Source organism: Callithrix jacchus, chromosome 14 (genome assembly GCF_049354715.1).
Source record: "Callithrix jacchus isolate 240 chromosome 14, calJac240_pri, whole genome shotgun sequence".
NCBI classification, from domain to species: domain Eukaryota; kingdom Metazoa; phylum Chordata; class Mammalia; order Primates; family Cebidae; genus Callithrix; species Callithrix jacchus.
Genome location: NC_133515.1, coordinates 98,041,537 through 98,065,081, shown reverse-complemented (window position 1 = coordinate 98,065,081; position 23,545 = coordinate 98,041,537). Strand labels below are relative to the sequence as shown.

The 23,545-nt window shown below is 40.2% G+C and overlaps 1 long non-coding RNA gene across 1 annotated transcript in view; it reads right to left on the bottom strand.

Moving 5' to 3' along the window:
* Positions 1 to 7,482: 7,482 nt before the first annotated feature.
* Positions 7,483 to 23,545, bottom strand: part of LOC118147395 (uncharacterized) — a 35,384-nt gene continuing 19,321 nt past the window's right edge. Inside the window, exon 5 of the long non-coding RNA XR_008476456.2 lies at positions 7,483 to 7,706. This is a non-coding gene — a long non-coding RNA (uncharacterized LOC118147395). The remainder of the gene's footprint in view (positions 7,707 to 23,545) is intronic.

Genomic DNA, 23,545 nt, shown 5'->3' with positions numbered 1-23,545 from the left:
ATTGATGATTTTATAAGGGGGTTTCCCCCCTTTTGCTTAGCACTTCTCCTTCCTGGAGGAGAAGTCATCATGTGAAGAATGACATGTTTGCTTCCCCTTCTGTCATGATTGTAAGTTTCCTGAGGCCTCCAAAGCCATGCTGAACTGTGAGTCAATTAAACCTCTTTCCCTTATAAATTATCCAGCCTACAGCAGTTCTTTACAGCAGTGTGAGAATGGATAAATACTGTAAACTAGTATCACAGAGAGTGGGGTACTGCTATAAAGACACCCAAAAATGTAAAAGCAACTTTTGAACTGGGTAACAAGCAGAGGTTGGAATAGTTTGGAGGGCTCAGAAGACTGGAAGTTGTGGAAAAGGGTGGAACTTCCTAGAGGCTTGTTAAATGGCTTTGACCAAAATGCTGATATTGATATAGACAATGAAGTCCTGGCTGAAGTTGTCTCAGATGGAGATGAGAAACTTGTTGGAAACTTGAATAAAGCTGATTCTTGCTATGCTTTAGAAAAAACACTGGCAGGATTTTGCCCCTGCCCTAGAGATCTGTGGAACTTTGAACTTGAGAGAGATGATTTAGCAAATCTGATGGAAGAAATTCCTAAGCAGCAAAGCATTCAAGAGGTGACTTGGTTGCTCTTAAAAGCATTCAGTTTTATGTATTCCAAGTATGATTTGAAATTGGAATTTATGCTTAAAAGGGAAGCAGAGCATACAAGTTCAGAAAATCTGTAACGTTAAGACACAATAGAAAAGAAAGTCCCATTCTCTTCAGAAAATTTCAAGCAGCTGCAGAAATTCACATAAGTAAAGAGGAGCCAAACATTAATTGCCAAGACAAGAGGGAAAATGTCTGCAGAGCAAGTCAGAGACCTTCACAGCAGCCTTTTCCAACACAGGCCTGAAGTCCTAAGAGGACAACATGGTTTCATGAGCTGGGGCCAGGGCCTTGTTGCATTTTTTGTCTTAGGACCCAGTGCTCTGCATCCCAGACATGGCAAAAAGGGTGGCCCTTTTTGCCACCCTTTGCAAAAAGCAATGGCTTGAAGAGCTCAGGCCATTGCTTCAGAGGGTGTAACCCCCAAGCTTTAGTGACTTGCACATGGTATTGGGCCTTTAGGTGTACAAAAGTCAAGAATTGAGGTTTGGGAACCTCTACCTAGATTTTAGAGGATCTATGGAAATGCCTGGTTGTCCAGGCAGAAGTTTGATGCAGGGGCAGAGCCCTCATGGTGAAACTCTGACAGGGCAGTGTGGAAGAGAAATGTGAAGTCAGATCCCCCACACAGAGTCCAGTGGGGAACTGTCTAGTTGATGTGTGACAAGAGGGCCACTGTCTTCCAGACCCCAGAATGACAGGTCCACCAACAGCTTGCACCATGCACCTGGAAAATCACAGGCACTCAACACCAGCCTGTGAAAGAAGCTGGCAAGGAGGTCATACCCTGCAAAGCCACAGAGGCAGAGCTGCCCAAGGCTGTGGAAGCCCACCTCTTGCATCAGTGTGACCTGAGCGTGAGACATGGAGTCAAAGGAGATCATGTTGGAGCTTTAAGATTTGACTGCCCCACTGGAATTCAGACTTGCATGGGGCCTATAGCCCCTTCATTTTGACCAATTTCTCCTACTTGGAATGGGTATATTTACCCAATCCTTGTACCCCTATTGTATCTGGGAAGTAACTAACTTGCTTTTGAATTTATAGGCTCATAGGTGGAAGGGACTTGCCTTGTCTCAGATGAGATCTTGAACTTGGACTTTTGGGTTAATGCTAGAATGAGTTAAGACTTTGGGAGACTATTGGAAAGGCATTATTCTGTTTTGAAATATGAGGACATAAGATTGGGAGAGGCCAGGGTTGGAATTATACGATTTGGCTATGTCGCCACCCAGATCTCATCTTGAAATGTAGTTCCCAAAATCCTCATATGTCCATGGGAGGGACTTGATGAGAGGTAATTGAATCATGAGGGTGGTTACCCTCATGCTGTTGCTCTCTTGAGAGTAAGTTCTCATGAGATAAAAAAATAGATTTATAAGGGGGCTTTTTCCCCTTTGCTCAGTAGTTTTCCTTCTTGCTGCCATATGAAGAAGGACATGTTAGCTTCCCCTTCTACCATGGTTATAAGTTTCCTGAGGCCTCCCCAGTATGCTGAACTGTGAGTCAATCAAACCTCCCAGTATAGTCTCCTACACACCCAGGCTATACTGTATAGCCTATTGCTCCTAGGCCACAAATCTGCACAGTATGTTACCATACTGAATACTGTAGGCAACTGTAACACAATGGTAAGTATTCCTTTATCTAAATGTATCAAAATGTACAAAAGATACTGTGTTGGACTACAACAATAGGAATTTTTCAGCTCTATGTTACTCTTATGAGACCACCATGGTATATGCAGTTCATCATTGACTGAAATGAGGCTATGTGGCACATGACTGTAATAGCTAATATTTATTCAGCACTTAGTATGTATGTTAGGCTTACACAACTGCTTTGTCTCTATCACTGCAATTAAACCTCAAAATTTCATTGTCATGTAGATACCATAAGTACATCTTGAACTGTAATGTGCATATACATCTCCTGGGGATCTAGTGAAAATTCAGACTGAGATTCAGAGAGTCTGAGGTGAGGCTGAGATTCTACACTACTAATAAATACTTCAGTGATGCTGCTGCCACTGGCTGGGCTCACACTCTGTGTGGCAAAGAGCCTCTTATGTTTTCTCATTTCATTAATAAAAAAACTAAGGCACATAAAGGATCTAAAATGTGCCCAAATTTACACAGCTAAATGCGTGGTAGAGTCAGAATTTTAACTCAGTCTATGTGGCTTCTGGACTACCAATGAGTAGGTTTATCTAGGCTCATAATGGGACAAAAGCATTCTTGGCTACAAAATTAGTATAATCGAAATAATGACAACATGACAATGTTCAACAAATACAGGTTAATATATATATAGGTTAATTTGACTAGAGAGCAAAGAAAGAGAAGAAAGAAACTATGTACTATGATTAGGTCTGGGTAAATACATTGAGTGTCTCAGATTCTTTTACTAGAGGGCTTCACCATCACCTACCTTCTGAACCTGTGTTATTTCAGCTTTTACTGAGAATATTAGCTTGTTCGCTTTCCAAGAGCCTCTATCCTACGTGTTTGGCCTTTGAAGTAGATAGATTTAAATATTTACCATCCCTCTTCTTTCTTCTCAGGACAGAAAGTTGAAAAACAGAGGGCTGTTCTCTGTCACATTTCACATTCTGGCATAATTTCATCAGCAGGGAGTTGTCCACCTGTGTATGAATTAGATTGTCCTCAGAGAGAGGAGAAAGCAGGTACTATGGTGGTGAGATTGCTCAGAACATCCAACCTATGCTTGGTCAACTATTTAGGATCAGGCCAGGTGGTGCACTAAGTTTATAGCACAAGAGTGGGCATGATGTCAGAGGTCACTGAGCCCTTGTCTTTCTTGTCAAATCTGTCACATGACATTAATCCTAGTCACTGCTTATCAAACACCCACAATGTATTAGGTTTTCTGCTGCACACTTTACACATATTATCTCTTGTTTTCCACACAAATTCTACAAATTAGATTTGCTTTCTATTTTTGCTGATGATAAAACTGAAGGTATGAGTAACTCAATTCCTAGTCCAATGTCACAGAGCTAGTGAGAATCAGAGCTGGAACGCAAATCGCATTAGCCTGGTTCCAAAGCCCCTATTCTTACCACCAACCCCTTCCTGCTACTTTTGTTCCTTACCCTGTCCGTGAATACATGGCTTAGGAGCAGCGCTTCAACGTAAATGTCCCTCAGCATGTGATTATGTGGGGCAAGAGTTATTTCTCCATTGCCTATAGAGTGCACTTAATGCTCTCGTTTTGCTGGACTGAAAATGCTACCATTTAGGGGAAGAGATCATCAGTATTTCACCAAATGCTGTTAACATGCTTGAACTTGCTTTAGAGGAGCCAATTCTAAGATTCATTATCACAAACAAATGGAAACAAATTAGGGGGCTGGCAGTGTCTGATGGGAAAAAAATCAGTTTTCATAAGCAGTCCTCAGAATCTGAGGTCTGGAGGGCACCCTACTCTTTGCATGGGGCCCATGCAAAGTCTGCAGAGGAAAATCACACCATCTTTCCACCATCTGAGCTGTGAGTAAAGTTACCAAATCTTAATCTACAAGGGCAGACTTTGAGGCTTGTCAGTATCCTCCCAGAGCAACCTGGTAAGTAATATTCATCATATTAACAAGTTACTTACTTTTAGGTGAATTTATTGTTTTTTCTGCTTCATGAAACCTAGTAAGAAACATTCATGTGGAAAAGTGAATATTTAGGGGAGATTATGAGAGATCAGAAAACAAAGCACTATGGTTTCTATTTAAACAACTGATTTAGCTGTTACTAAATAATCCCTTCAGACCTTAGCAGATGCTTTAGGAAGTATTTTAGATACTTTGTTTCATTTTATCAACATAAGAACTTTAAGAAGTATATGTTAGCTTCCTTTCTTAAAGGATGTGCACAGTCTTTTGAAATTACACAATGAGTGAAGGGCTTAATTCTAACCAATATCTGCCTGTCTCAAGGATTCAGAGACTCCTCCACTGCTTCCAAGTGGCCTCTAGAGTCTAGAGGAGACCAAGTTAGAAGTTTGCTTACTGTCAAGAACATATACCAAAAAAATGTGTTTCTTCTGACAGGAAATATTCCAAATCAAAACCAAATTTTAACACCTGCAGTAATGTTTACAGACTGAAGAGCTTGTGAGGAAAAGACAATCTGTCCTATAAAACTAAGTTATTTTACCATTTTCTATGGTAAGAGACAAATATTTTTGCAAGTTAATAGCCAGTAGAGAACTATTTAAAAGTACTCTGATTTCAGTGAAATCAGGTCTTTTCATCATGTTGGGATGTCCATGCCCACGTCAGCTTTGCCATAGCAGAGCCCACCCCGAGATAAGAAAGAAGACCAAAGGCCTTAAAAAGTTTGGCAGCCTTAATCAGAGAAAAATCTCTTTGTTTAATAATCACAAGTCATCTGATTAAGTGCTCTCTCCCCATGACACCAACATTTTCATGTTGAGGTTCAGGGCTGAGTTGTCTCCACACTAATTTGTTGGAAAACAGACTGTGATTAGAGCGCTTAAAAGTGATAGGAGAATACGGCAGAAGAGGCTAGTGCTAAATTGGTTTCCTACAGAAAGGAATCTTTCTTTATAAGCCAGCTGTGATGCCCAGGGAGCTACATATCTGATCTTTTCACATGGGAAACTTGAAAGAGAAACAGATGGGAGAACCAATTAAATAGTTTAGGTTTGGCCATGGAGAGACCACCATAACTCTTAATGCCAAGGCGGTCTAACCACAGTCGAGCACGTTTCTCTTGATATGTTTTACTCCTACATAATGCTAAGCCTAAGAACTAGCAGGCATGCAGCTTTGCTAACTAACTGTCTGACATTCCAGTCATTAATCAACTGATTATTAATGATCATTGAAACACATCTTCCAACTCCTCTATATCACTATAAAACTATTGCCATAACTATAAAAGTTATGGCAATAACTTTAATATGCAAATGTGAACATGCTACTTTCCTATATAAGATTCACTTATGATACTTCATCTTCCACGTGGTAAAATCTAAAACAACAGGCTTCACAAAGAAAATCCTTCATGACCTTACTCTGCCTAGGTGCCTATCTTATTTTTCTACTATCCTTACATTTTAGCTGAACCCAACTCCTTATAGTTCACTGAACTTCTGTGCTTAAAATGCATCTCCAAGCTTGTCCACCTAGAAAGCTTTTGTAAGTTTTTGTAAAACCTTAATATTTCAGTTTAAACACTTCTTGCCTATAACACCATCCCTTAGGCCCCTAAAGAGATTTCGTTTCTTATTCCTAATGGGCTCGTGGAAGCTTTATAGCAATTATCATAGTGCATTGCCATTTGGTGATGCTTACTTTTCTGTTTCCCGTGGTCTACTGATAATTATTTGACAGTAGAGATCTTGTTTTTCATTTTATTACAAATATGCCAGGAATCTCAGTGCCTAATGTAAAACCTAGAACAGTGGAGGTATTCAGTACATGAATAGATGAAAGGGATGTGTATCTTTGGATCTCATCTCCCATCTACTTCTCCATTAAACCATGTGGCCTATTTTAGGAATGACATTTCTCATTAAATGTATGATGTTTTATGTTTAGGTAGCAGAAGCAAGAAAAGGATAAGCATGTTTCCTAAAGGAAACATCAATTTAATGAGAAATGTCATTACTTATACTGCAGCACTACATACTCTATCCTTCATTGCAGTAAAAATATCTGCCTTTACCCTATTATCTTTAGCCATCAACCACCAAAAAAAAAAAAAAAAAAAAAAAAAAAAAACTAGACTAACAGAGCTCAAAGGTACAAAAGGGCTCAGACGTATGTCAGCAATTTGAGTAGCTGACATTATTTCTGCTGCTTATATTGAAGCACAACACACATTTTCTGGATGCTTGGGCAATCTCTCTGTCATCTTGTTTTAACCTTATCCTTTTCCTGTTCTTAGACAGGACAAAGAAGGTGGGACAAATATGTTCTCTTCCTCTGGCTAATCTTATTACCCCACCCACTTTCACCTGAGATGAAACCTGGGCTGCAGCACATGTGGAAACATCCCTGGAACTGTAGCCAGAGTGGAAAAGGCTAATAAAGGTTATGAAGCTGGAGCCAGGCATTAGATATGTGTTATTTCCTCCATGTGAATCACAAATCCTTTCAGTCCAGAAACTGATAAATTAAATCTGTTAAATTATGAACTAGTTTGACACACATGGACTTCGCACCTAGTGTGTGCCACATGTTAAATGGACGCTGAGGGTATAAAAACTGAAAACATGGTCCTTAAGCTGGTGGGTTCCAGTAGCTGCAAAGCTGGTGAGCCAGACTAGAGGGTAGGAGCTGAAACAAAATGAATTCACAGATCAAAGCATCTCAGAGAAATATCAGACGAGTAATACATTTTATAAAATTATGTCTCTAAAGCCAGCAGTAAGATCTTACGGTGATTAGATAAATCATTTCAAAAGGCATTCAATGTTTACTGGTGTGTCCACATTTCTTTTTCCTTTCTTCCAACCATCACAGATTTTTATCTACATAAAAAGATTTTCTTCTCAGTGATGGCTGCTCTGTCAGTAGATAAACATAAACAGAACATAATGGAGGAAAAAATAAATAAAAGTGGAAAAAGTAAAATGCAGACCACATGGGTAATTTAGTTATCGCAAATTCGAGCACTTTGTTCTCCCCAAACAGAGAAGAAATCCAAGAATCCCAGCAAGAACTGTCAATGAAGGAAAATAGCATTTATTACCAAAACATTTTAAATTTACAAAATATTTTTTACTTTATGTTTAATTTGTATAATCTCTCTGCATGTTTATCTTTCTTAACCTCTCGCTTCAGGAAACTCACAGGTCCATGGAGGGATTGTCTCACTGCATACAAAGGCAGAAGACGGGAACTCTGTGATGGCTCCAAAGTGCGAAGTTGTGCTATGGAAGTTTCCAGGGAGGGAAAATGATTAGCATGTCGTTCTGTATTGAATTGTGTCCTCACAAAATTCACATGTTGAAGTCCTATCCCCAACGTAGTACCTCAGAATGTGACCTTCTTTGAAAATAGGGTCTCTGCAGAGATAGTTAAGACAAGGTCATTAGGACCGGCTCTAATCCAATATAAACATGTTTTTAATAGGTTGGTGCAAAAGTAGTTGCTGTCTTTGCCATTGAAAGTCACAATGGCAAATTTAGTCACAAGGACACACACACTTAGGGAGAATACCTTGTGAAGGTAAAGACAAAGAATACGGTGATGATTTTTGTGCTTAACATTGCCAGCAACCCAACAGACCCTAGGAGAGAGGCAGTCAACAGAATACTCTGCACAGCCCTAGGACGGAGCCAAACCTATTGACACTTTGCTCTTGGACTTCTAGACTCCAGAACTGTGAGACGATATATTTCTGCCATTTAAGCCACCCAGTTTCTGGTACTTAAATACAGCAGCCCCAGCAAACTAATACAGGCAAACCTTGGCAATATTGCAGGTTAAGTTTTAGGTCACTGCAATAAAGCCAGCCACACAATTTTTTTGGTTTCCTGACACATATAAAAGTTATGTGAACGCTATGCTAGAGTCTATTAAATATGTAATAGTATTACCTCTTTAAACACAAACTACATACCTTTATTAATAAATACTTTATTGCTAAAAAATAAAGATTGCCAACAAGCATCTGAACATTCTGTGACTCATAATCTCTTTGCTGATCGAGAGCCTTGCCTGTATGTTGATGGTTGCTGACTGATCAGCGTGGTGGTTGCTGAAGGCTGAGGTGGCCGTGCAATTTCTTAAAGAAAGACAGCAGTGATGTTTGCTGCACAGACTTTCACGAAAGATTTCTATGTCACATGCAATGCTGCTTTACAGCATTTTACACACAAGAGATCTTATTTCAAAAATGAAGTCTGTTGTTTGTCAAACATTGCTACTGCTTTATCAACTAAATTCATGTAATATTCTGAATACTTTATTGTCTTTTCAACAGTGTTTATAGCGTCTTCAACAGGAGTAGATATTATCTCAAGGAACCACTTTGTTTGCTCATCCATAAGAAGTAGCTCCTCATTCATTCAAATTTTTCCATAAGATCATAGAAATTCAGTCACGTCTTCAGGCTCCACATTTAATTCTACTTCTCTTGCTATTTCCACCACATCTGCAGTTACTTCCTCTACTGAATTCTTGAGCCCCTCAATAATCAGGATTGGAATTAACTTTTTCCAAACTCCTATTAATGTTGATATTTGACCTTCTCCCATGAATCATGAATGCTTTTAATGGCATCTAGATTGCTGAATTCTTTCCAGAAGACTTTCACTTTACTTTGCCCAGATCTATAAGCAGAATCATCATCTTTGAAAGCTATAGCCTTACAAAATATATTTCTTAAATAATAAGACTTAGAAGTCAAAATTATTCCTTAATCCATGGGTTGTAGAATGAATGTGGTGTTTGCAGGCATGAAAACCACCACCATACAAGAGTAACATCAAAAATCACTGATCATTGGGCTGGGCACGGTGACTCATGCCTATAAGCCCAACACTGTGGGAGGCCAAGGTGAGTGGATCACTTGAACTCAGGAGGTCCAGAGCAGCCTGGGCAACATGACAAAACACCGTCTTTGAAAAAACCAAATTAAACATGCCTACAGTCCTAGCTTTTTGAGAGACTGAGGTGGGAGGATCACCTGAGTCCAAAGAGGTCGAAGCTACAGTGAGCCATGATCACACCACTGCACTCCAGCCTGGGTAACAGAGTGAGACCCCCTCTCAAAAAAAGAAAAAAAGGTCACTCATCACAGATCACCATAACATAATAATAATAAAAATGTCTGAAAGATTATGATAATTTTGAATTACCACACTGTGACACAGAAATGCAAAGTGAGCACCTGCTGCTGGAAAATGGTGCCGACAGACTTGCTCAATGCAGGGTTGCCAAGAACCTTCAATTCGTTTTTTTAAAAAAAAGTGCAATAAAGCAAAGCACAATAAAATAAGGTATGCCTGTACACACATTCTTTATGTCTCCATATTCTGGGTGTGCTTTTTCTCCTTACCATCTTGACATCTTCTTAGCTCCTTAACATTTCCATCTCTACTGATTGACAGAAATTGTTTTTCTAAAGACACTACCCAATGGGGCTGTAATCCACAAACTCACTGGAAGGACCTTTCCTTTCCTCCTCCTCTTTGACCCTTCATAGCATGTGACTCTGCTGACTGTCTGACCCCTGCCACAGCTGGAGAGGTGGGCAAGCGGCAGGCCTCTTTGATGGGGTCCTTAGAGCTGGAGACTTAGTGCCAACTTCCAGGATAAATGTCAAAATTATGTCAAAAGGTGACTGCTGAGTTTGAAAAACGTTCTCATTAAAGGATCATTTTTCGGTAAGGGTGAGAGGCCAAGCGTTGAAGAAAATAAACCAGACTTTCTCACCCTCGATTCTATTGATATTTCAGACCAAATAATTCTTTATTTTGTAAAATTACACACACACACACACACATGCACACTTGTAATTCTTTGCCTCATAGGATGCTTAGCAGCATTCCTGCCCCCAACATACATCTGCAGTTCTGGCAACCAAAAATGACCACTGATGGGAGCAGGGGCTTGGTGCAAAATCAGTCCAGTTTACTAATGGCTAAAACTACAATGCCAAGGCAAGCAGACAAGCAGAAGGCAAAGAACTCCAGCACGCTTGAGCCAGGAGAACAGGCTTCAGTGGGTAGAGAGAAGGGGGCTGAACTAATTCTAAAGAGACACAGGTGGGCAGGAAGAGGCTTTGCCTATGCCTCTGGGCCTCTGCTCATGTCTTTTTCTGACTTGAACACTCTCTCTTATAAATCCAGTTAACCACTAAATGTCCTTCAAGGCACTGTATTAGCCAGAGTTCTCTAAGGGACAGAGTTAATAGGATATATGTGTATATGAAGGGGAGTTTATTAAGAAGTGTTGACTCACACAATCACAAAGTTAAGTCCCACAATAGGCCATCTGCAAGCTGAGGAGCAAGGAAGCCAGTCTGAGTCCCAAAACCTCAAAGGTAGGGAAGTCAACAATGCAGCCTTCAGCCTGTGGCCAAAGGCCCAAGAGCCACTGTCAAACCACTGGTGTAAAGCCCAAGAATCCAAAAGCTGAAGAACTTGGAGTCTGATGTTCTAGGGTAGGAAGCATCTAGCATGGGAGGAAGACAAAGTCCTAAAGACTCAGCAAGTCAGGCCCTTCCACCTTCTTCTGCCTGCTTTATTCTAGCCGCACTGATAGCTCATTAGATGGTGCCCACCCAGATTGAGGGTCGGTCTGCCTCTGCCAGTCCACTGACTCAAATGTTAACCTCCTTTGGCAACACACTCACAGACATGTCCAGGAGCAATACTTTGCTTCAATCAAGCTGATACTCAATATTAACCATCACAGCCACTTTTCCAAAAAACTGGCCCTGACAACGTCATGACTCAGATGTCCTTGAATTCCACCAGCTTGGTCTATCTGTGCCCCTTTTTGGACAAGGTGGTCATCTTAAGCTGTTAAACTGTCCAGGTGTGGAACTTCCTCCTCAGTTGCGCTATAGCTTTTGCAAGGTGAGGTGGTTTTGGTATTGCCCATAAGGTCTTGAGCATCAGGGATGTTCTCAACATCTTTGAGTAAGGAATGAATGGCATGATTATGAGTGGTGGGAGTGCTTAGTGAAGCATAGAGAAGCCTCTGAGCCGCTTTCTTCTGAATTTGTAGTATGCTGCCTTTCGGAGGAGATGTAAAACTGCCTGGGGTGGAGTTCCTCAGGCGAGAGTTAGCTGAGAAGCAGCAATAAGACCCTCAGACTCAAGGTACCACAACACCTCCTTTATCTCATCTGCAGTGAATGCCACAACACCATTGTGGCAATCTGTATGTTTTTAGAACAGCTGAAGACCAGAGTATTCATCCATATAAAAGTGTCTGTTGTCTGTTTGTTTGTTTTGAGGGATGTAGAACTTGAGTTCTATAGGAATCCAGCAGGCACACATCACAGAGCATAGATTCTACACAAGAATCTATGACACTGCTTGGTACATAGATTTTCACTGTGTCATCAGTACTTCCCTAAAGCAACCAATCCTCAACCCATAGCAAAGACTGGAAAATGCCAGAAACATTGGTTACCCAGACACAGCAGACTGTACCATTGAGTCTGACTTTAGGAAAATTCTTATATACATTATAAGAAAGGTCCATCCTCATTTCGACCTCAGGTCCCCCTCCCACTGCTCTGAACCCTGCAGCCAGCTATATGCTTAACCACTCACTTCTCCCCAGACAAACTCATCCTCTTTATACATCTTTCTCTGTGTTGTTTCCCTGGAAAACATCCACTTACCCTTTGAGCCTGACCTCAAAAGTGATTTCCTCATTGAAAATTTTCCTGAGTCCTGCAAACAGAGTCAATTCCTCATTGTCCTGGGCAACTGCTGTCCCTTGCACCTACCTCCATGATGAACACATTCACCTATTTTTTAATCCTTTTATCTGTTGCTTTCTCATCATTCCTTAAATCCTGACCAAATAACATTGCTTCACTCATCTATGTAAACATCTCTGGCATAGGCCATGCTATACTAGGGGTGGTTCTAACACATCTGTGCTTTCTATCATAAATAATGACCTGCCACTGGAGAAAACATTTCAGGCTGTATAGGTAAAAACTCCTAAAGAAAGCTGACATTAACTTAAAGATTTTATCATCTCTCATATCCCCAGTTTTCATGGCATCAATAAATGTATTTGTGAAATTTTTACAGTCATAGTATTTACCCTGAAATGATGGATTACCATTCATTTGACTCTAGTGTGGATGGACTGTTGGAATTACTTTAAAAATTATTCTAAAAATTATTCATTAAAACTGGTGTATGGCATATCAATCTTCTCTCAAAAAAGAATTCCTTATTATAGAACGAGTGGAAAGATTCTCATTTTAAATGAACGCATTTAAACTTCAGCACCTAGCTCTAAATATTCAAAGATTTGGCAGTCCCACTTGAAGTGTTTATACCTGTGTAGAATTTAAAAATTTCTTTTTAAAATACATTTTTTTCTGATCATAAAAATTGAGAAATATTTCTACTCCTAATTTGATTTGAATTATACTTTGTCATAATAATAGCTAACTTTTATTGAACAATCTTCCATATTATCATAAATTGCTTTATTTTATCATCACACATTTTAAGGTAAGTTTTCTTTTCTTGTTTTTTTTTTTTTTTTTTTGATGGAGTCTTGCTCTGTTGGCCATGTTGGAGTGCAGTGGCACAATCTTGGCTCACTTCAACCTCCACCTTCTGGGTTTAAGCAATTCTCTGCGTCAGCCTCCCAAGTAGCTGGGGTTTCAGGCGCATGCCGCCATGCCCAGCTAATTTTTGTAATTTTAGTAGAGACGGGGTTTCACCATCTTAGCCAGGCTGGTCTTGAACTCCTGACCTCATAATCCAACTGCCTCGACCTCCCAAAGTGCTAGGATCACAGGTGTAAGCCACTGCGCTTGGCCTTCAGGTAGGTTTTTAGTCTTACAGCTAAATAATTTGCAGTTCAGAGAGGTAGTAAGTTTTCCAAGGTCTAAGTAGAAATATTTCTCAACTTTTCTAAGCTAGGTGGGTATGGGGATAAAGACTTAGGATTTGCCATAAACTCACATTTTATTGTGTAATCCAAGACTTTTTCATTTCAGCTACTAGTAACACATTAATATGTATGGATCTGTGCAGTTTGCAAAGTGCTTTTGGAAAGCATAATAGACTAGTCTGGTAATTCATGTGCTTATTTCATATTAGAAATAGGTAACTTATAGTTTGTAAGATAATTTGTCTAAATTCAAAGAATTGAAAAGTGGAAAAACCAGAAAATCAAAGCCAGGTATTGTGATTCTCAGTTCAGTGCCTGATCCATCCTAAATTACCTTTTCCACATATGTGGACATTTAGGAGAATTAGGAAAATATGCATGAGCATATTGTGATGGCTAACTTTATGTGTCAACTTGACTGGATCATGGTGTGGCCAAATATTAAGCTAAAAATATTTCTGACTTGTTTGTGAGGGTATTTCCAGATGACATTTGCATTTGAGTTGGTAGACTGGGTGAATCAGATTGCCTGTCCCAGTGTGGTGTCAATGTACAATACCAGAGGTCCTGAGAAGTCCAAAAAAAAAAAAAAAAAAAAAAAAAAAACTTGAGAAGGGGAGAATTTGCTCTTCCTGCCTGACACCTGGAGCTAGGACATCAGTCTTTTCCTTTCTTTGGATGGGGATTTACACCATTGGATCCCCTGTTTCTCAGATCGTCAGACGTGCACTACACTACCTGCTTTCCTGGGTCTCCCGCTTGCAGAGGGAAGAAAAAAAGACTTCTCTGTCTTTATAATTACTTAAGACAATTCCTTATAATAAATCACATACATGTTATATATGTATATATTATATATATGTAGAAATATATGGATATAAATAGAAGATAGATAGATGTCTATCTTTATCTATCTATCCAACTGAGATCTCCTATTGGTTCTTTTTCTTTGGAGAACTGGTATGGTTTGGATGCTTTGTCTCCTCCAAATCTCTTGTTGAAATGTGATTCCCCAGTGTTGGAGGTGGGGCATGGTGGGAGGTGTTAGGTTCATGGGGGTGGATCCCCCGCACAGGGCTTAGCATCATTCTTGAGGGTAATGAGTTCTCCCTTTGTCAGTTCATGTGAAAGCTACTTGTTTAAAGGAATATGGCATCTCCTCCTCTCTTCTTGTTCCTGATTTCACCATGTGATGCACCTGCTCTTCCTTCACCTTCTGCCATGACTGTAAACCTCCTGAGGTCCTCGCCAGAAGACAAGCCATGCTGTTGCTATGCTTGTACAGCCTGCAGAGCTGTAAGCCAAAATAAATCTCTTTTATTTATAAGTTACCCAGCCTCAGGAATTCTTTTATAACACTGCAGAATGGAATGGCACAAGAACTATGACTAATACACCACACACACACACACACACACACACACACACACACACACACAACCAGCCTTATCTTATTACAAAGCCTTTAAAAATTACATGAAAAAGAGACATTAAATGCTCTAGTTTATCCCCCAGGCTGGATTAAATTTGCATAAACTGAAGACTGAAGAATTGCTCCATTCTCTCCTGGAATAGGGACATTTTTTAGATAATTAACTGATTAATGTCATTAAAAATATTTATGGAGTATTATTAATGCAATTCTATATGTATGATGAAAACTAATCAAATGTTTTTAACTTAACACACAAAAAAGATGTTATTTTCTCTGCAGGTTAGTTATGGTCAAGCTCAAGGACAATGGAGTCTCAATTCATTCAGAGTAGTACCAGAATGCATGCACAGATTTACTCTTAGACTCACAGAGTCTGTTTTTGCTGGTGAAGAACATGGATTGCATACAGATGAATTCACCTCTGCAGCACAGAATTTAAATCAGGCAAGCAAGAAGCCAGCTAGTCTCCAAAATATATGTTAATCTGCCTCTAGAACAAACCTGCAGACTGACTAAATATTTTGGTTTTATCAAAACTCCAACATATAAAAAACTCCAACATAACTTCAAATAAGGGTAATGTTAAAAGCAACTAATTTTGTGAAATTACCCTTGCATTTATTATAAAGAGTTCTGCTCTGTTCATCTCTTATTTACAGTGTCATTAGAGCATAGTTGGCATTCAGCGATATGTTCCTATTTAAAGTGTTCAACTTAATACAGTTTGACATAAATCTGTACCTGGGAAACCTTCAACACCAACAAGACAGTGAACACATCCATCCCTCCAACAGCTTCCTTGAGATATTTTGTAATCTTTGCCTCCTACCTGTCTGTGTTCCTCTCCCCACAGTCAACCATTGAGCTGCTTTCTGTTATTATGGATTAATTTACATTTTCCCAAATTTTCTATAAATGAAATCATACAATAAGTACTCTTTTTCACCTTATTCCATTCACTTAGTAAAATTCTGTAGTTGCATGTATTACAACATTCACATTACTGCACCTATCAGCGGTTCATTAATTTTCATTTCTGAATATTATTTCACTGTATAAGTATACCGTAATATTTTTAGCTATTCATCGGTTGATGGCTATTTATTTCCAACTTTTGCCTTTTACAAATGAAGCTGCTGTGAACTTTTGTGTGCAAGTCCTTACATGGAGGTATGCTTTCTTTTTGGTAAATGTAGAGAAGAGGAGTGGCTGGGTCATATGCTAGGTGCATGCTTAACTTTTTTTAAGAAATTGCTGAGCTATTTATCAAAGGCATGGGACCATTTCATATTCCCTCCAGCAGTGTATGAAAGTTCCCATTACTATTCCCCATCATCACTAATACTTGGCATGATCTGGCATTACTTTTAACTCTTCCATTACAAATGCAGTGGTATCTTTTGCTTTTAATTTATATTTCTCTAGGAACTCATGATGCCAAACATTTTTTTTCTTGTGCTTATTTTCCATTATTAGTTCTTCTTTAGTAAAGTGCCTGCTCAAACCTTTTGCCAATTTTTAATTGGGCTGTTGGTTTTCCCACTGTTGAGTTCTAAAAGGTCTTTATGTGGATTTTGTTATCAGATATACATTTTTCAAATATATTTTATCTCAGTCTATAGATTATTTTTCAACCTTTTAATAATTTCCTTTAAAGAGAATGTGTTTTGATTTTGATGAAGTCAATTTGTTCTTTTATGGGTCATAGTTTTGGAAGAAATCTTTGCTTTACACAAGTCCACAAAGATTTTCTCCTATTTATTTTCAGAAGCAGAGAAGTGACATAGTCTCTTTTGGTTTGAAGCGCTCATTCTGGATACTCAGCTGAGGAGATACTGGAAGGCAGAACGAAAGGAGAAAGATTGTTTAGGAAATCATTACAGTAATCCAGACACAGGGAATACATGCTAGGATTAGCATATCTGAAATGGAGGTGGTGAGAAGTGGTTAAATTCTGGATATATTTCATAGGTGTAGCCACATAATTTCAATATAGACTATATATGAAATGTGAGAAAAATAGAAGTCAATTATGACTCTAAGTGTTTCACCTGAGCTCCTAGAAAGATGTTCTTTTCATTTACTGAGATGACGAAGTTTTGTACAAGGAGAGGATCTTCAGTGGGAATTGGGGAAGATCAGAAGTTCCGCTCTGGATTGGTTACTCATCCTAGTGGAAATGTGAAGCAGGCAATCAGACAAGTGAAGCCAAGTTCAGGGGAGAGGTCTGGATTGAAGGGACACATTTGGAAGTCATTGGCATTTTGATGGAATTTAAGGACATGAAATTTGATGATATCATCATGAGTGTAAGCATACGTAGAGAATAGAAGAAGTAGCACAATTCCAGGACTGCACTGCCTCTGAGGTATGTAACTGTGTATATGTGTGTGTGTGTGTGCTAGTTTCTAGCCAATTGCAGACTGATACTTCTGTAAAATACAATAAGTGAATAACTAGAAAAGGAAAATGAAATAAAAATAAATACATATAAAATGCAGCCCAAAATTGTATTACTATATTTAACAGACATGAAACTACATTTCAGTAATATAATCAGAAAAGCACAATGTAGAAAAAAACTATCAAAACTGCACGTTGCTGATTAGAATTATGCATATAGGGGATTACTGACGGCATTGCATGTGTTATTTTTTTATCCTTTTGAAATTATAGCTAAACAAAACATTAAGGATGAGACAGTGATTTCACATTTTCAAAATCTCTGCACACAGTTTGCACATTCATTGCATATTAATAGTTAACTTTTTAAAGGGACAAATGAACTTGCTTTTTCCTTGTTATTAAGTTAGATTGATGACAAGAGTACTTACTGAGGACAATGTATCCCTAAACTATTTCTATGTTTTTGTTTTACTGTTACTTATGGTAGAAGAGATGGGTATGGAAGATAGAATTTTAAAGTGAATTCTCTAGGCTCAAGATACTCATGTTTAACTTTTATGTAAAATGAAAGAAAGTTATATTTTCAGTATCCATCTTCAATTTTTCATCAGCAGCCACATTCAATGACACATCTTATAACATGTTAGTTGATTTAATTATATTTTTTCAGCTTTATTGAGGTATAATTGACAAATAAAATTGTAATTTAATGTAGCAATATGTTGTAAAATGATTAATATAAGCAAGTTAACTAGTTAACACATTCATCACCTCACAATCATCTTTGTGTGTGTGTGTGTGTGTGTGTGTGAACACTTAGGATCTACTCAGTAAATTACAAGTATGTAATACAGTATTATTAACTATAGCTGAGTTATTTATTTTTTTTGAAACTAGTTTTTAATAAAAGACATGGATTCAGATTTTATGTACTTTTACTTGACTAATTTAAGTTAAAATATCACACACTGTCCTATTTTGCATGCCTGGTACACAGCTCACATCACATGTGACTTTCCGTGAGTTCAACAATGCCCAAACTGGTCTGTACCTGACCAGATCATGAACACCAGAAGAGTCTAAGTGGGGCAGTGTGGATGCAGCCACACTGTCACACAGACCTAAATGTTCATTTCTAAATAAGTGCTCTTGACATCTGTTCTTGCCTCGTTGTGAGCTGAGAGCAAACAGTTGGTAGACCAGCATCAATTGGTCTATGATCATGCTCCAGCACTGGTTTAGTGAATAACTGGGTGTTGCAGAACTCCAGGTAGCACCAAGATATCTACGTGAATGTGCCTCCTGGTGTCAATTCATGCAGCATCTTAGTGGTCTAAGAATTCTAAGAATGAAGAGACTAAAATGTTTAGAGCTCAGGTTAATGAGAGCTCCATGAAGAAGAACGACATAAAAAGGAATGAGCCAACCCAGGAGACTACGGTGTTCTGGAAAGCACATGGTCTGCTAGGTCAAATGCTGCTGATAGGTTAAGTAGGAGGAGGCCCAGGAAATGACTTACAGATTTTATAACATGGTCACTGATGAGCTAATGGGGAGATGTGTAGTCTGATTAGGAAGTTCCGAGAAAGACACCATCAACCAAATCAGTGCCCAGCTGCATTCTCAAAGAGAATCTGTTTGAATAGGCTCTAAGAGTTTTATGAGTCTTCATTGTTTTGACATTAGAGGAATTAAAGTCTTCCTTAGAGAATGTAACACCTTCCTCGAGGCAGTAAGGTCATAGAGGGTGGATTCCTTAGGTAGCTGGACTGCTGAATTCCTGGACTACTCACCACTAGGTTCAGTTCTCACTTTCTCTGACTGCCCCATGCATCTAGGGTCTCAGCTGCCAAGATGCCACTAACTTGCATGTACTCTATTTGACAATAGAGTCTGATCTTGGTCTGAGCCTGTGAGAATGCTATCTCCCCACGGTGTGCAGGAAGGAGCCTGGCACCTAGCTTGGCACCTTGGCACCTACCTAATTTATATCAATTACCATGACAAGAAAAATCATAAGTGGTTTTTTTGTTTTTTTGAAAGAGTCTTGCTTTGTTGCCCTGGCTGGTGTGCAGTGGCATAATCTCAGCTCACTGTGACCCCCACCTCCTGGGCTAAAGCAATCCTCCTGACTCAGCCTCCCCAGTACCTGGGACTACAGGTGTGCACCACCAAGCCCAGTTAATTTTTTGTATTTTTAGTAGAGACGGGGTTTCACCATGTTGGCCAGGCTGATTGCAAACTTCAGATGATCTGCCCACCTTGGCCTCCAGAACTGCTGGGATTACAGGCATGAGCCGCCACGCCTGGCCATAAGTGTGTTTCTGTTTTTGCTTTTAATAACTAGGATTAGGACAGCTCTTCATTTGTAATGAAATTCATTAGGAGAATATCTCTCTGAAATAGAAATGGTCCTGTAGCATCCAGATATCTCAGTCCCAGCCCTCTCTCTAAATGCAAATCCTGTGGTTGGTGTCTTCCCCCAGTCTGTCTGTAAATAGGCATGGTCTCACTTCCTGATGCCTCACAATTTAAAAATCTCCACTTGCTGCCCTAACACTTAAATCAGGAAAACATTTCTCTGATTGAGTCAAGTCCTCCAGTTCATCTGAAACTCAGTGAAGGCCTTCAGAGGAGGGAGGGCCCAGGGGCTGGTGCTCTCCAGCATCCATTTCCAAAATGAGCTTTGAACAGCTGTGTGGTGTTTCACCACCTCCCACAAGGAAGAAGTGAATTAGTATGGCTGCTTGGTCAGGACTCAAAGAGCATTGCAGTATTTCCTTAAGAATTTTTCTTTTTTTTTTTTTTTAAATCTTAGCAGAGGGGAGATACAGAATAATTTTCAAAATAAAGCTGATTGCCACAGAAAGCTTTATGAGGGTGCGATATCCATCTGGGCTAAGTGCTTATGGGCCTCAGATGAGGCCTCAGGAGAGGTCAGAGGGAGCTTCCATGGGGGGTAGGGTCATGGTCCAGTGCTGCTGTTTCTTTCTTTACCCAAGAAAGGTGTGGGCTAGACTCCACTGCCCTGTGAAGGGCCCTGGCAGCCTGGACAGTGAAGATGACTTCTCTCTATCCTTTATGTAATTATTTGTGGCTACGTGGTCTTGGTTATCTTGACATTTAAATGCTGAGTGATTTTCTCAAAACAGTCACACTTTCTGAGGGATGAATGCAATTTTTGCTGTGTTTCAGACAGCAGTGTATAAATGAGGTAAGAACTGCATGTAGGGGCCTGGGGCCGGTGGAGTTAGGGGACTTTTGAGGACGCAGAAGCTCAAAGTCAAAGGCTCTTTTGATGAATTTAACTGTTTTAAGCCCAAGTGATATTCACAAACTGAGCACATCCATTGGAAGAAGCTGAAGAGAGAATCAGAAGGGAATTCTGAAACAGGGCTGAGCTGGTGCAAGCTCCTGGGGACACCTGCACAGTGTTGAATGAGGGGAAGGAGGGCAGTCAAAATTCTTCATGCTGATCCCAAGGTCTACACCTCACCTTTTTTGACATTTGAGCTATAAAATATAGAGAAGACATCTCGTCTTTAGTAGGAAGTAAGAAACAGCTTTCCCACGGGGAAGGAAGGAGGAATGAGACCTCAGGAGCCCTGAACCTAGACCCAGCCCAAATCTGCTGAAACTAGCGAAAAGGAGCCAGCTGAAGGTAGACTGTCAGAAACAAAATCCTGAAAGGACAGATGCATCCAGGGGGTTGCCAGAGACTGAAGAGGGATGTGTCCCTGCACCAGCATTGTGCTAGGCACAGTTAAGTGTGGAGTGATTAGCCACCAACTCAGGGTCTGGAAGTGGAGGGGACTCCTGCGGCATGGAGAATGATGGTGGTGCAGGACTGGAGACTGGCCTTGAACCTGAATCAGGAGGAAAGACTTCTGCAGAACCAGAGTTCCAGGAAATCAGTCCACAGGGGCATAGGTGGAGTGGATGGAGAGGTGAGCAGGGAGTGAAGGGGTGTGAAGTGAACAGAGCCACTCTACAGTATTCCATAATATTCCACACAGCTATAGTGGGAGAAACCCCTGTTACCCTAGCCTGGGAGTTCCCCTTGAAGAGCCCAAGGAATCCTAGCAGGAGGAGCTTCAAAAAGAGCAAGCCTGCTTGGCTCAGAGCTCATGATCAGATCTGTGTTTGCATTACAGGGGCCAACCCACTCTGGGAAATCAAAATGCCTTCCAGTGGAATCTTTCCAAGGTTCCTTCTCGTTTGCCCACATAAATCTATTTGGGGGTTTTCACTGGGAAACAGTTACCACCACCCTCTGGTGACTTCATGGCTTCCTTCCTATTCTGATGCTTTGTGATTCTATTTAAAATTCCTTTGTAAATAAACTTAGGTGATAGGACAAATATGTTTTATTATGTTTTCCCAAGTAGGTACCCACTGTTCATTTGATGGACATTTACTGAGCAATTGTTCAGCACCAGGCTTGATACTGAAAACAGTGGTGACTGAGACTGTGACCATCCATGAATTACTTCATCAAGTGAAAGAGAGAGAAGCAGATACCAGGGAGGCTTTCCACACACAGCAGGGTAATCACAATGTTAGAGGGATGTATGTGGTTCTGTGTACCCTGCAGAGGACATAATGAGCTGCACTGGAGAAAGGTGAGTGTGAGGGAAGGATGCTGAGAGGAGGAGGTAGAGGAGCTGGATCTGGAAGCTGGAGTGAGATTTCACCAGGTGCTGAGTCGGGGTTGTGGTAGCGAAGAATATAGGGGCTGTGAAAACATTTTGTGCACAGGGATTGGCATTCGCAGAGTAATGCTGGCCTGAAATGTTGATATTTACTTATGCAAATCCATGAAGAGTAACCACTTTGGACTTGGACTGACCAGTCACCAGGTGCCCAGAAACCAGTCTTCCAGTTCTGCAGAAACTATAAAACAGGGGCAGACAAGAGAAGAAATGGATGACAACTACTAGGTATCTACCAGGTGGAGAGCTCTCCTGTCTCATCACTGCTGGGACTCCAGGCTCTGAACCTCCTTCAGAAGAGTGGAGACTAGACAAGTGGAAATAACCAAAGACATCAAAAGCAGAGATATTTTCACACTGAAGCAAATTGCAGATTGATTATATTACAGGGGATTGAGGTTGCTACATAACTTTTGGCAAATCTGTAATAGAAAAATAGAACTCTTATGGACTGGTAAGATGGGGATAAGTAAAAAAATAATAACATTTGCCTTCTTGCAAACCACAGAGTGAACAGCTGAGTGTGGAAGGGCTGGCAGGAAATGTGGTTGGAAATACAAGCAAAAGACAGATTAAGGCTGTGCATGCTATGTTAGAGAGCACGGACTTAACTCTGCATGCCTGAGAGCTTTTCAAGAATTTTAAGCAGGAAATTGGCATTACCACATTTGTGTTTCAGAAAGATTACCTTGGCTTCAGTGCAGTTGGAAGGATATGAGGGCAAAGGCTGGAATCAGTGAAATGAGACATCCAAGTGTTGTTTATATAATCCAGGCAAGAGATTTTTGATAGCTAAAATAAATCACAGGGACATTTGAAGGTAAAATTTGGTGCCTGACTGGATGTTTGAGGTAAGCTTGAAGGGGTTATGGGTGACTGATGTTTTGGACTGGGCAGCTGGATGCAGGCTGGCATCTGTTATTCACTGAGTTACGGAATGCAGGAGGAGAAGCCGGTTGATGTAGGACAATGTGGAGATGGCTGAATCCAGGCCAGACGTGTTGATTTGAGATGCCCCTGGGGTATTCAGGTTGGGAAGTCCAGATGTTCAATACAGAGGTGGTCATGTGGCTGGTGCTCAGATGGGAAATGGGGGCTGGAGAGAGAGATTTGGGAGACATTAAGTGATAGGACTAGTGAGAATGCCAAGTGAGGAGGAAGTCGCATAGAACATCCCTGTGAGACCAACAGCAGGGAAGAACCTGAAATGGGTGGTGCCAGGAGTCAAGGAAGGAGCCGTTTGTAACTACTTGTGTGGTTAAAAAGTACCAAGGACAGCAGCAAGTACAAGAAGGTGAAAGAAAAGTCTTTGGGCAATTCCGAGGTCATTGTTGGCCTTGGTATGAACTGTTATAGCCAGACTGGGAGGACTTGAAAGCTGCATTAAAGTTAACTAAAGAGTGAACAGGAAGAGAGGGGGTGACCATGAGGGAAGAGAAGAGATGGAGCCGTGCCTTGTGCAGGTGCTGAATTGCAGGAGAAATTGGGAAACCTGTCTTTTTATTTATTTTTTTTTTAAGAGAGAAGAGATTTGTGTATGTTATCGGCTGTGTATATTATAATATTTGTGTATTTAATCAGATGTAAATTTGTATATTTAACTTGGATCTAGTGAAGTCTTCCAGAAGCACATTCCAGAGCACAGACAGGGACTCTTCACATGAGGGAGGAGAAAGAGAAGGATGGCCGTGTGCACTTGCAGATGAGTTTAACAGGGCAGGAGGCAAAAGGCTGAGGGATGCCTGGC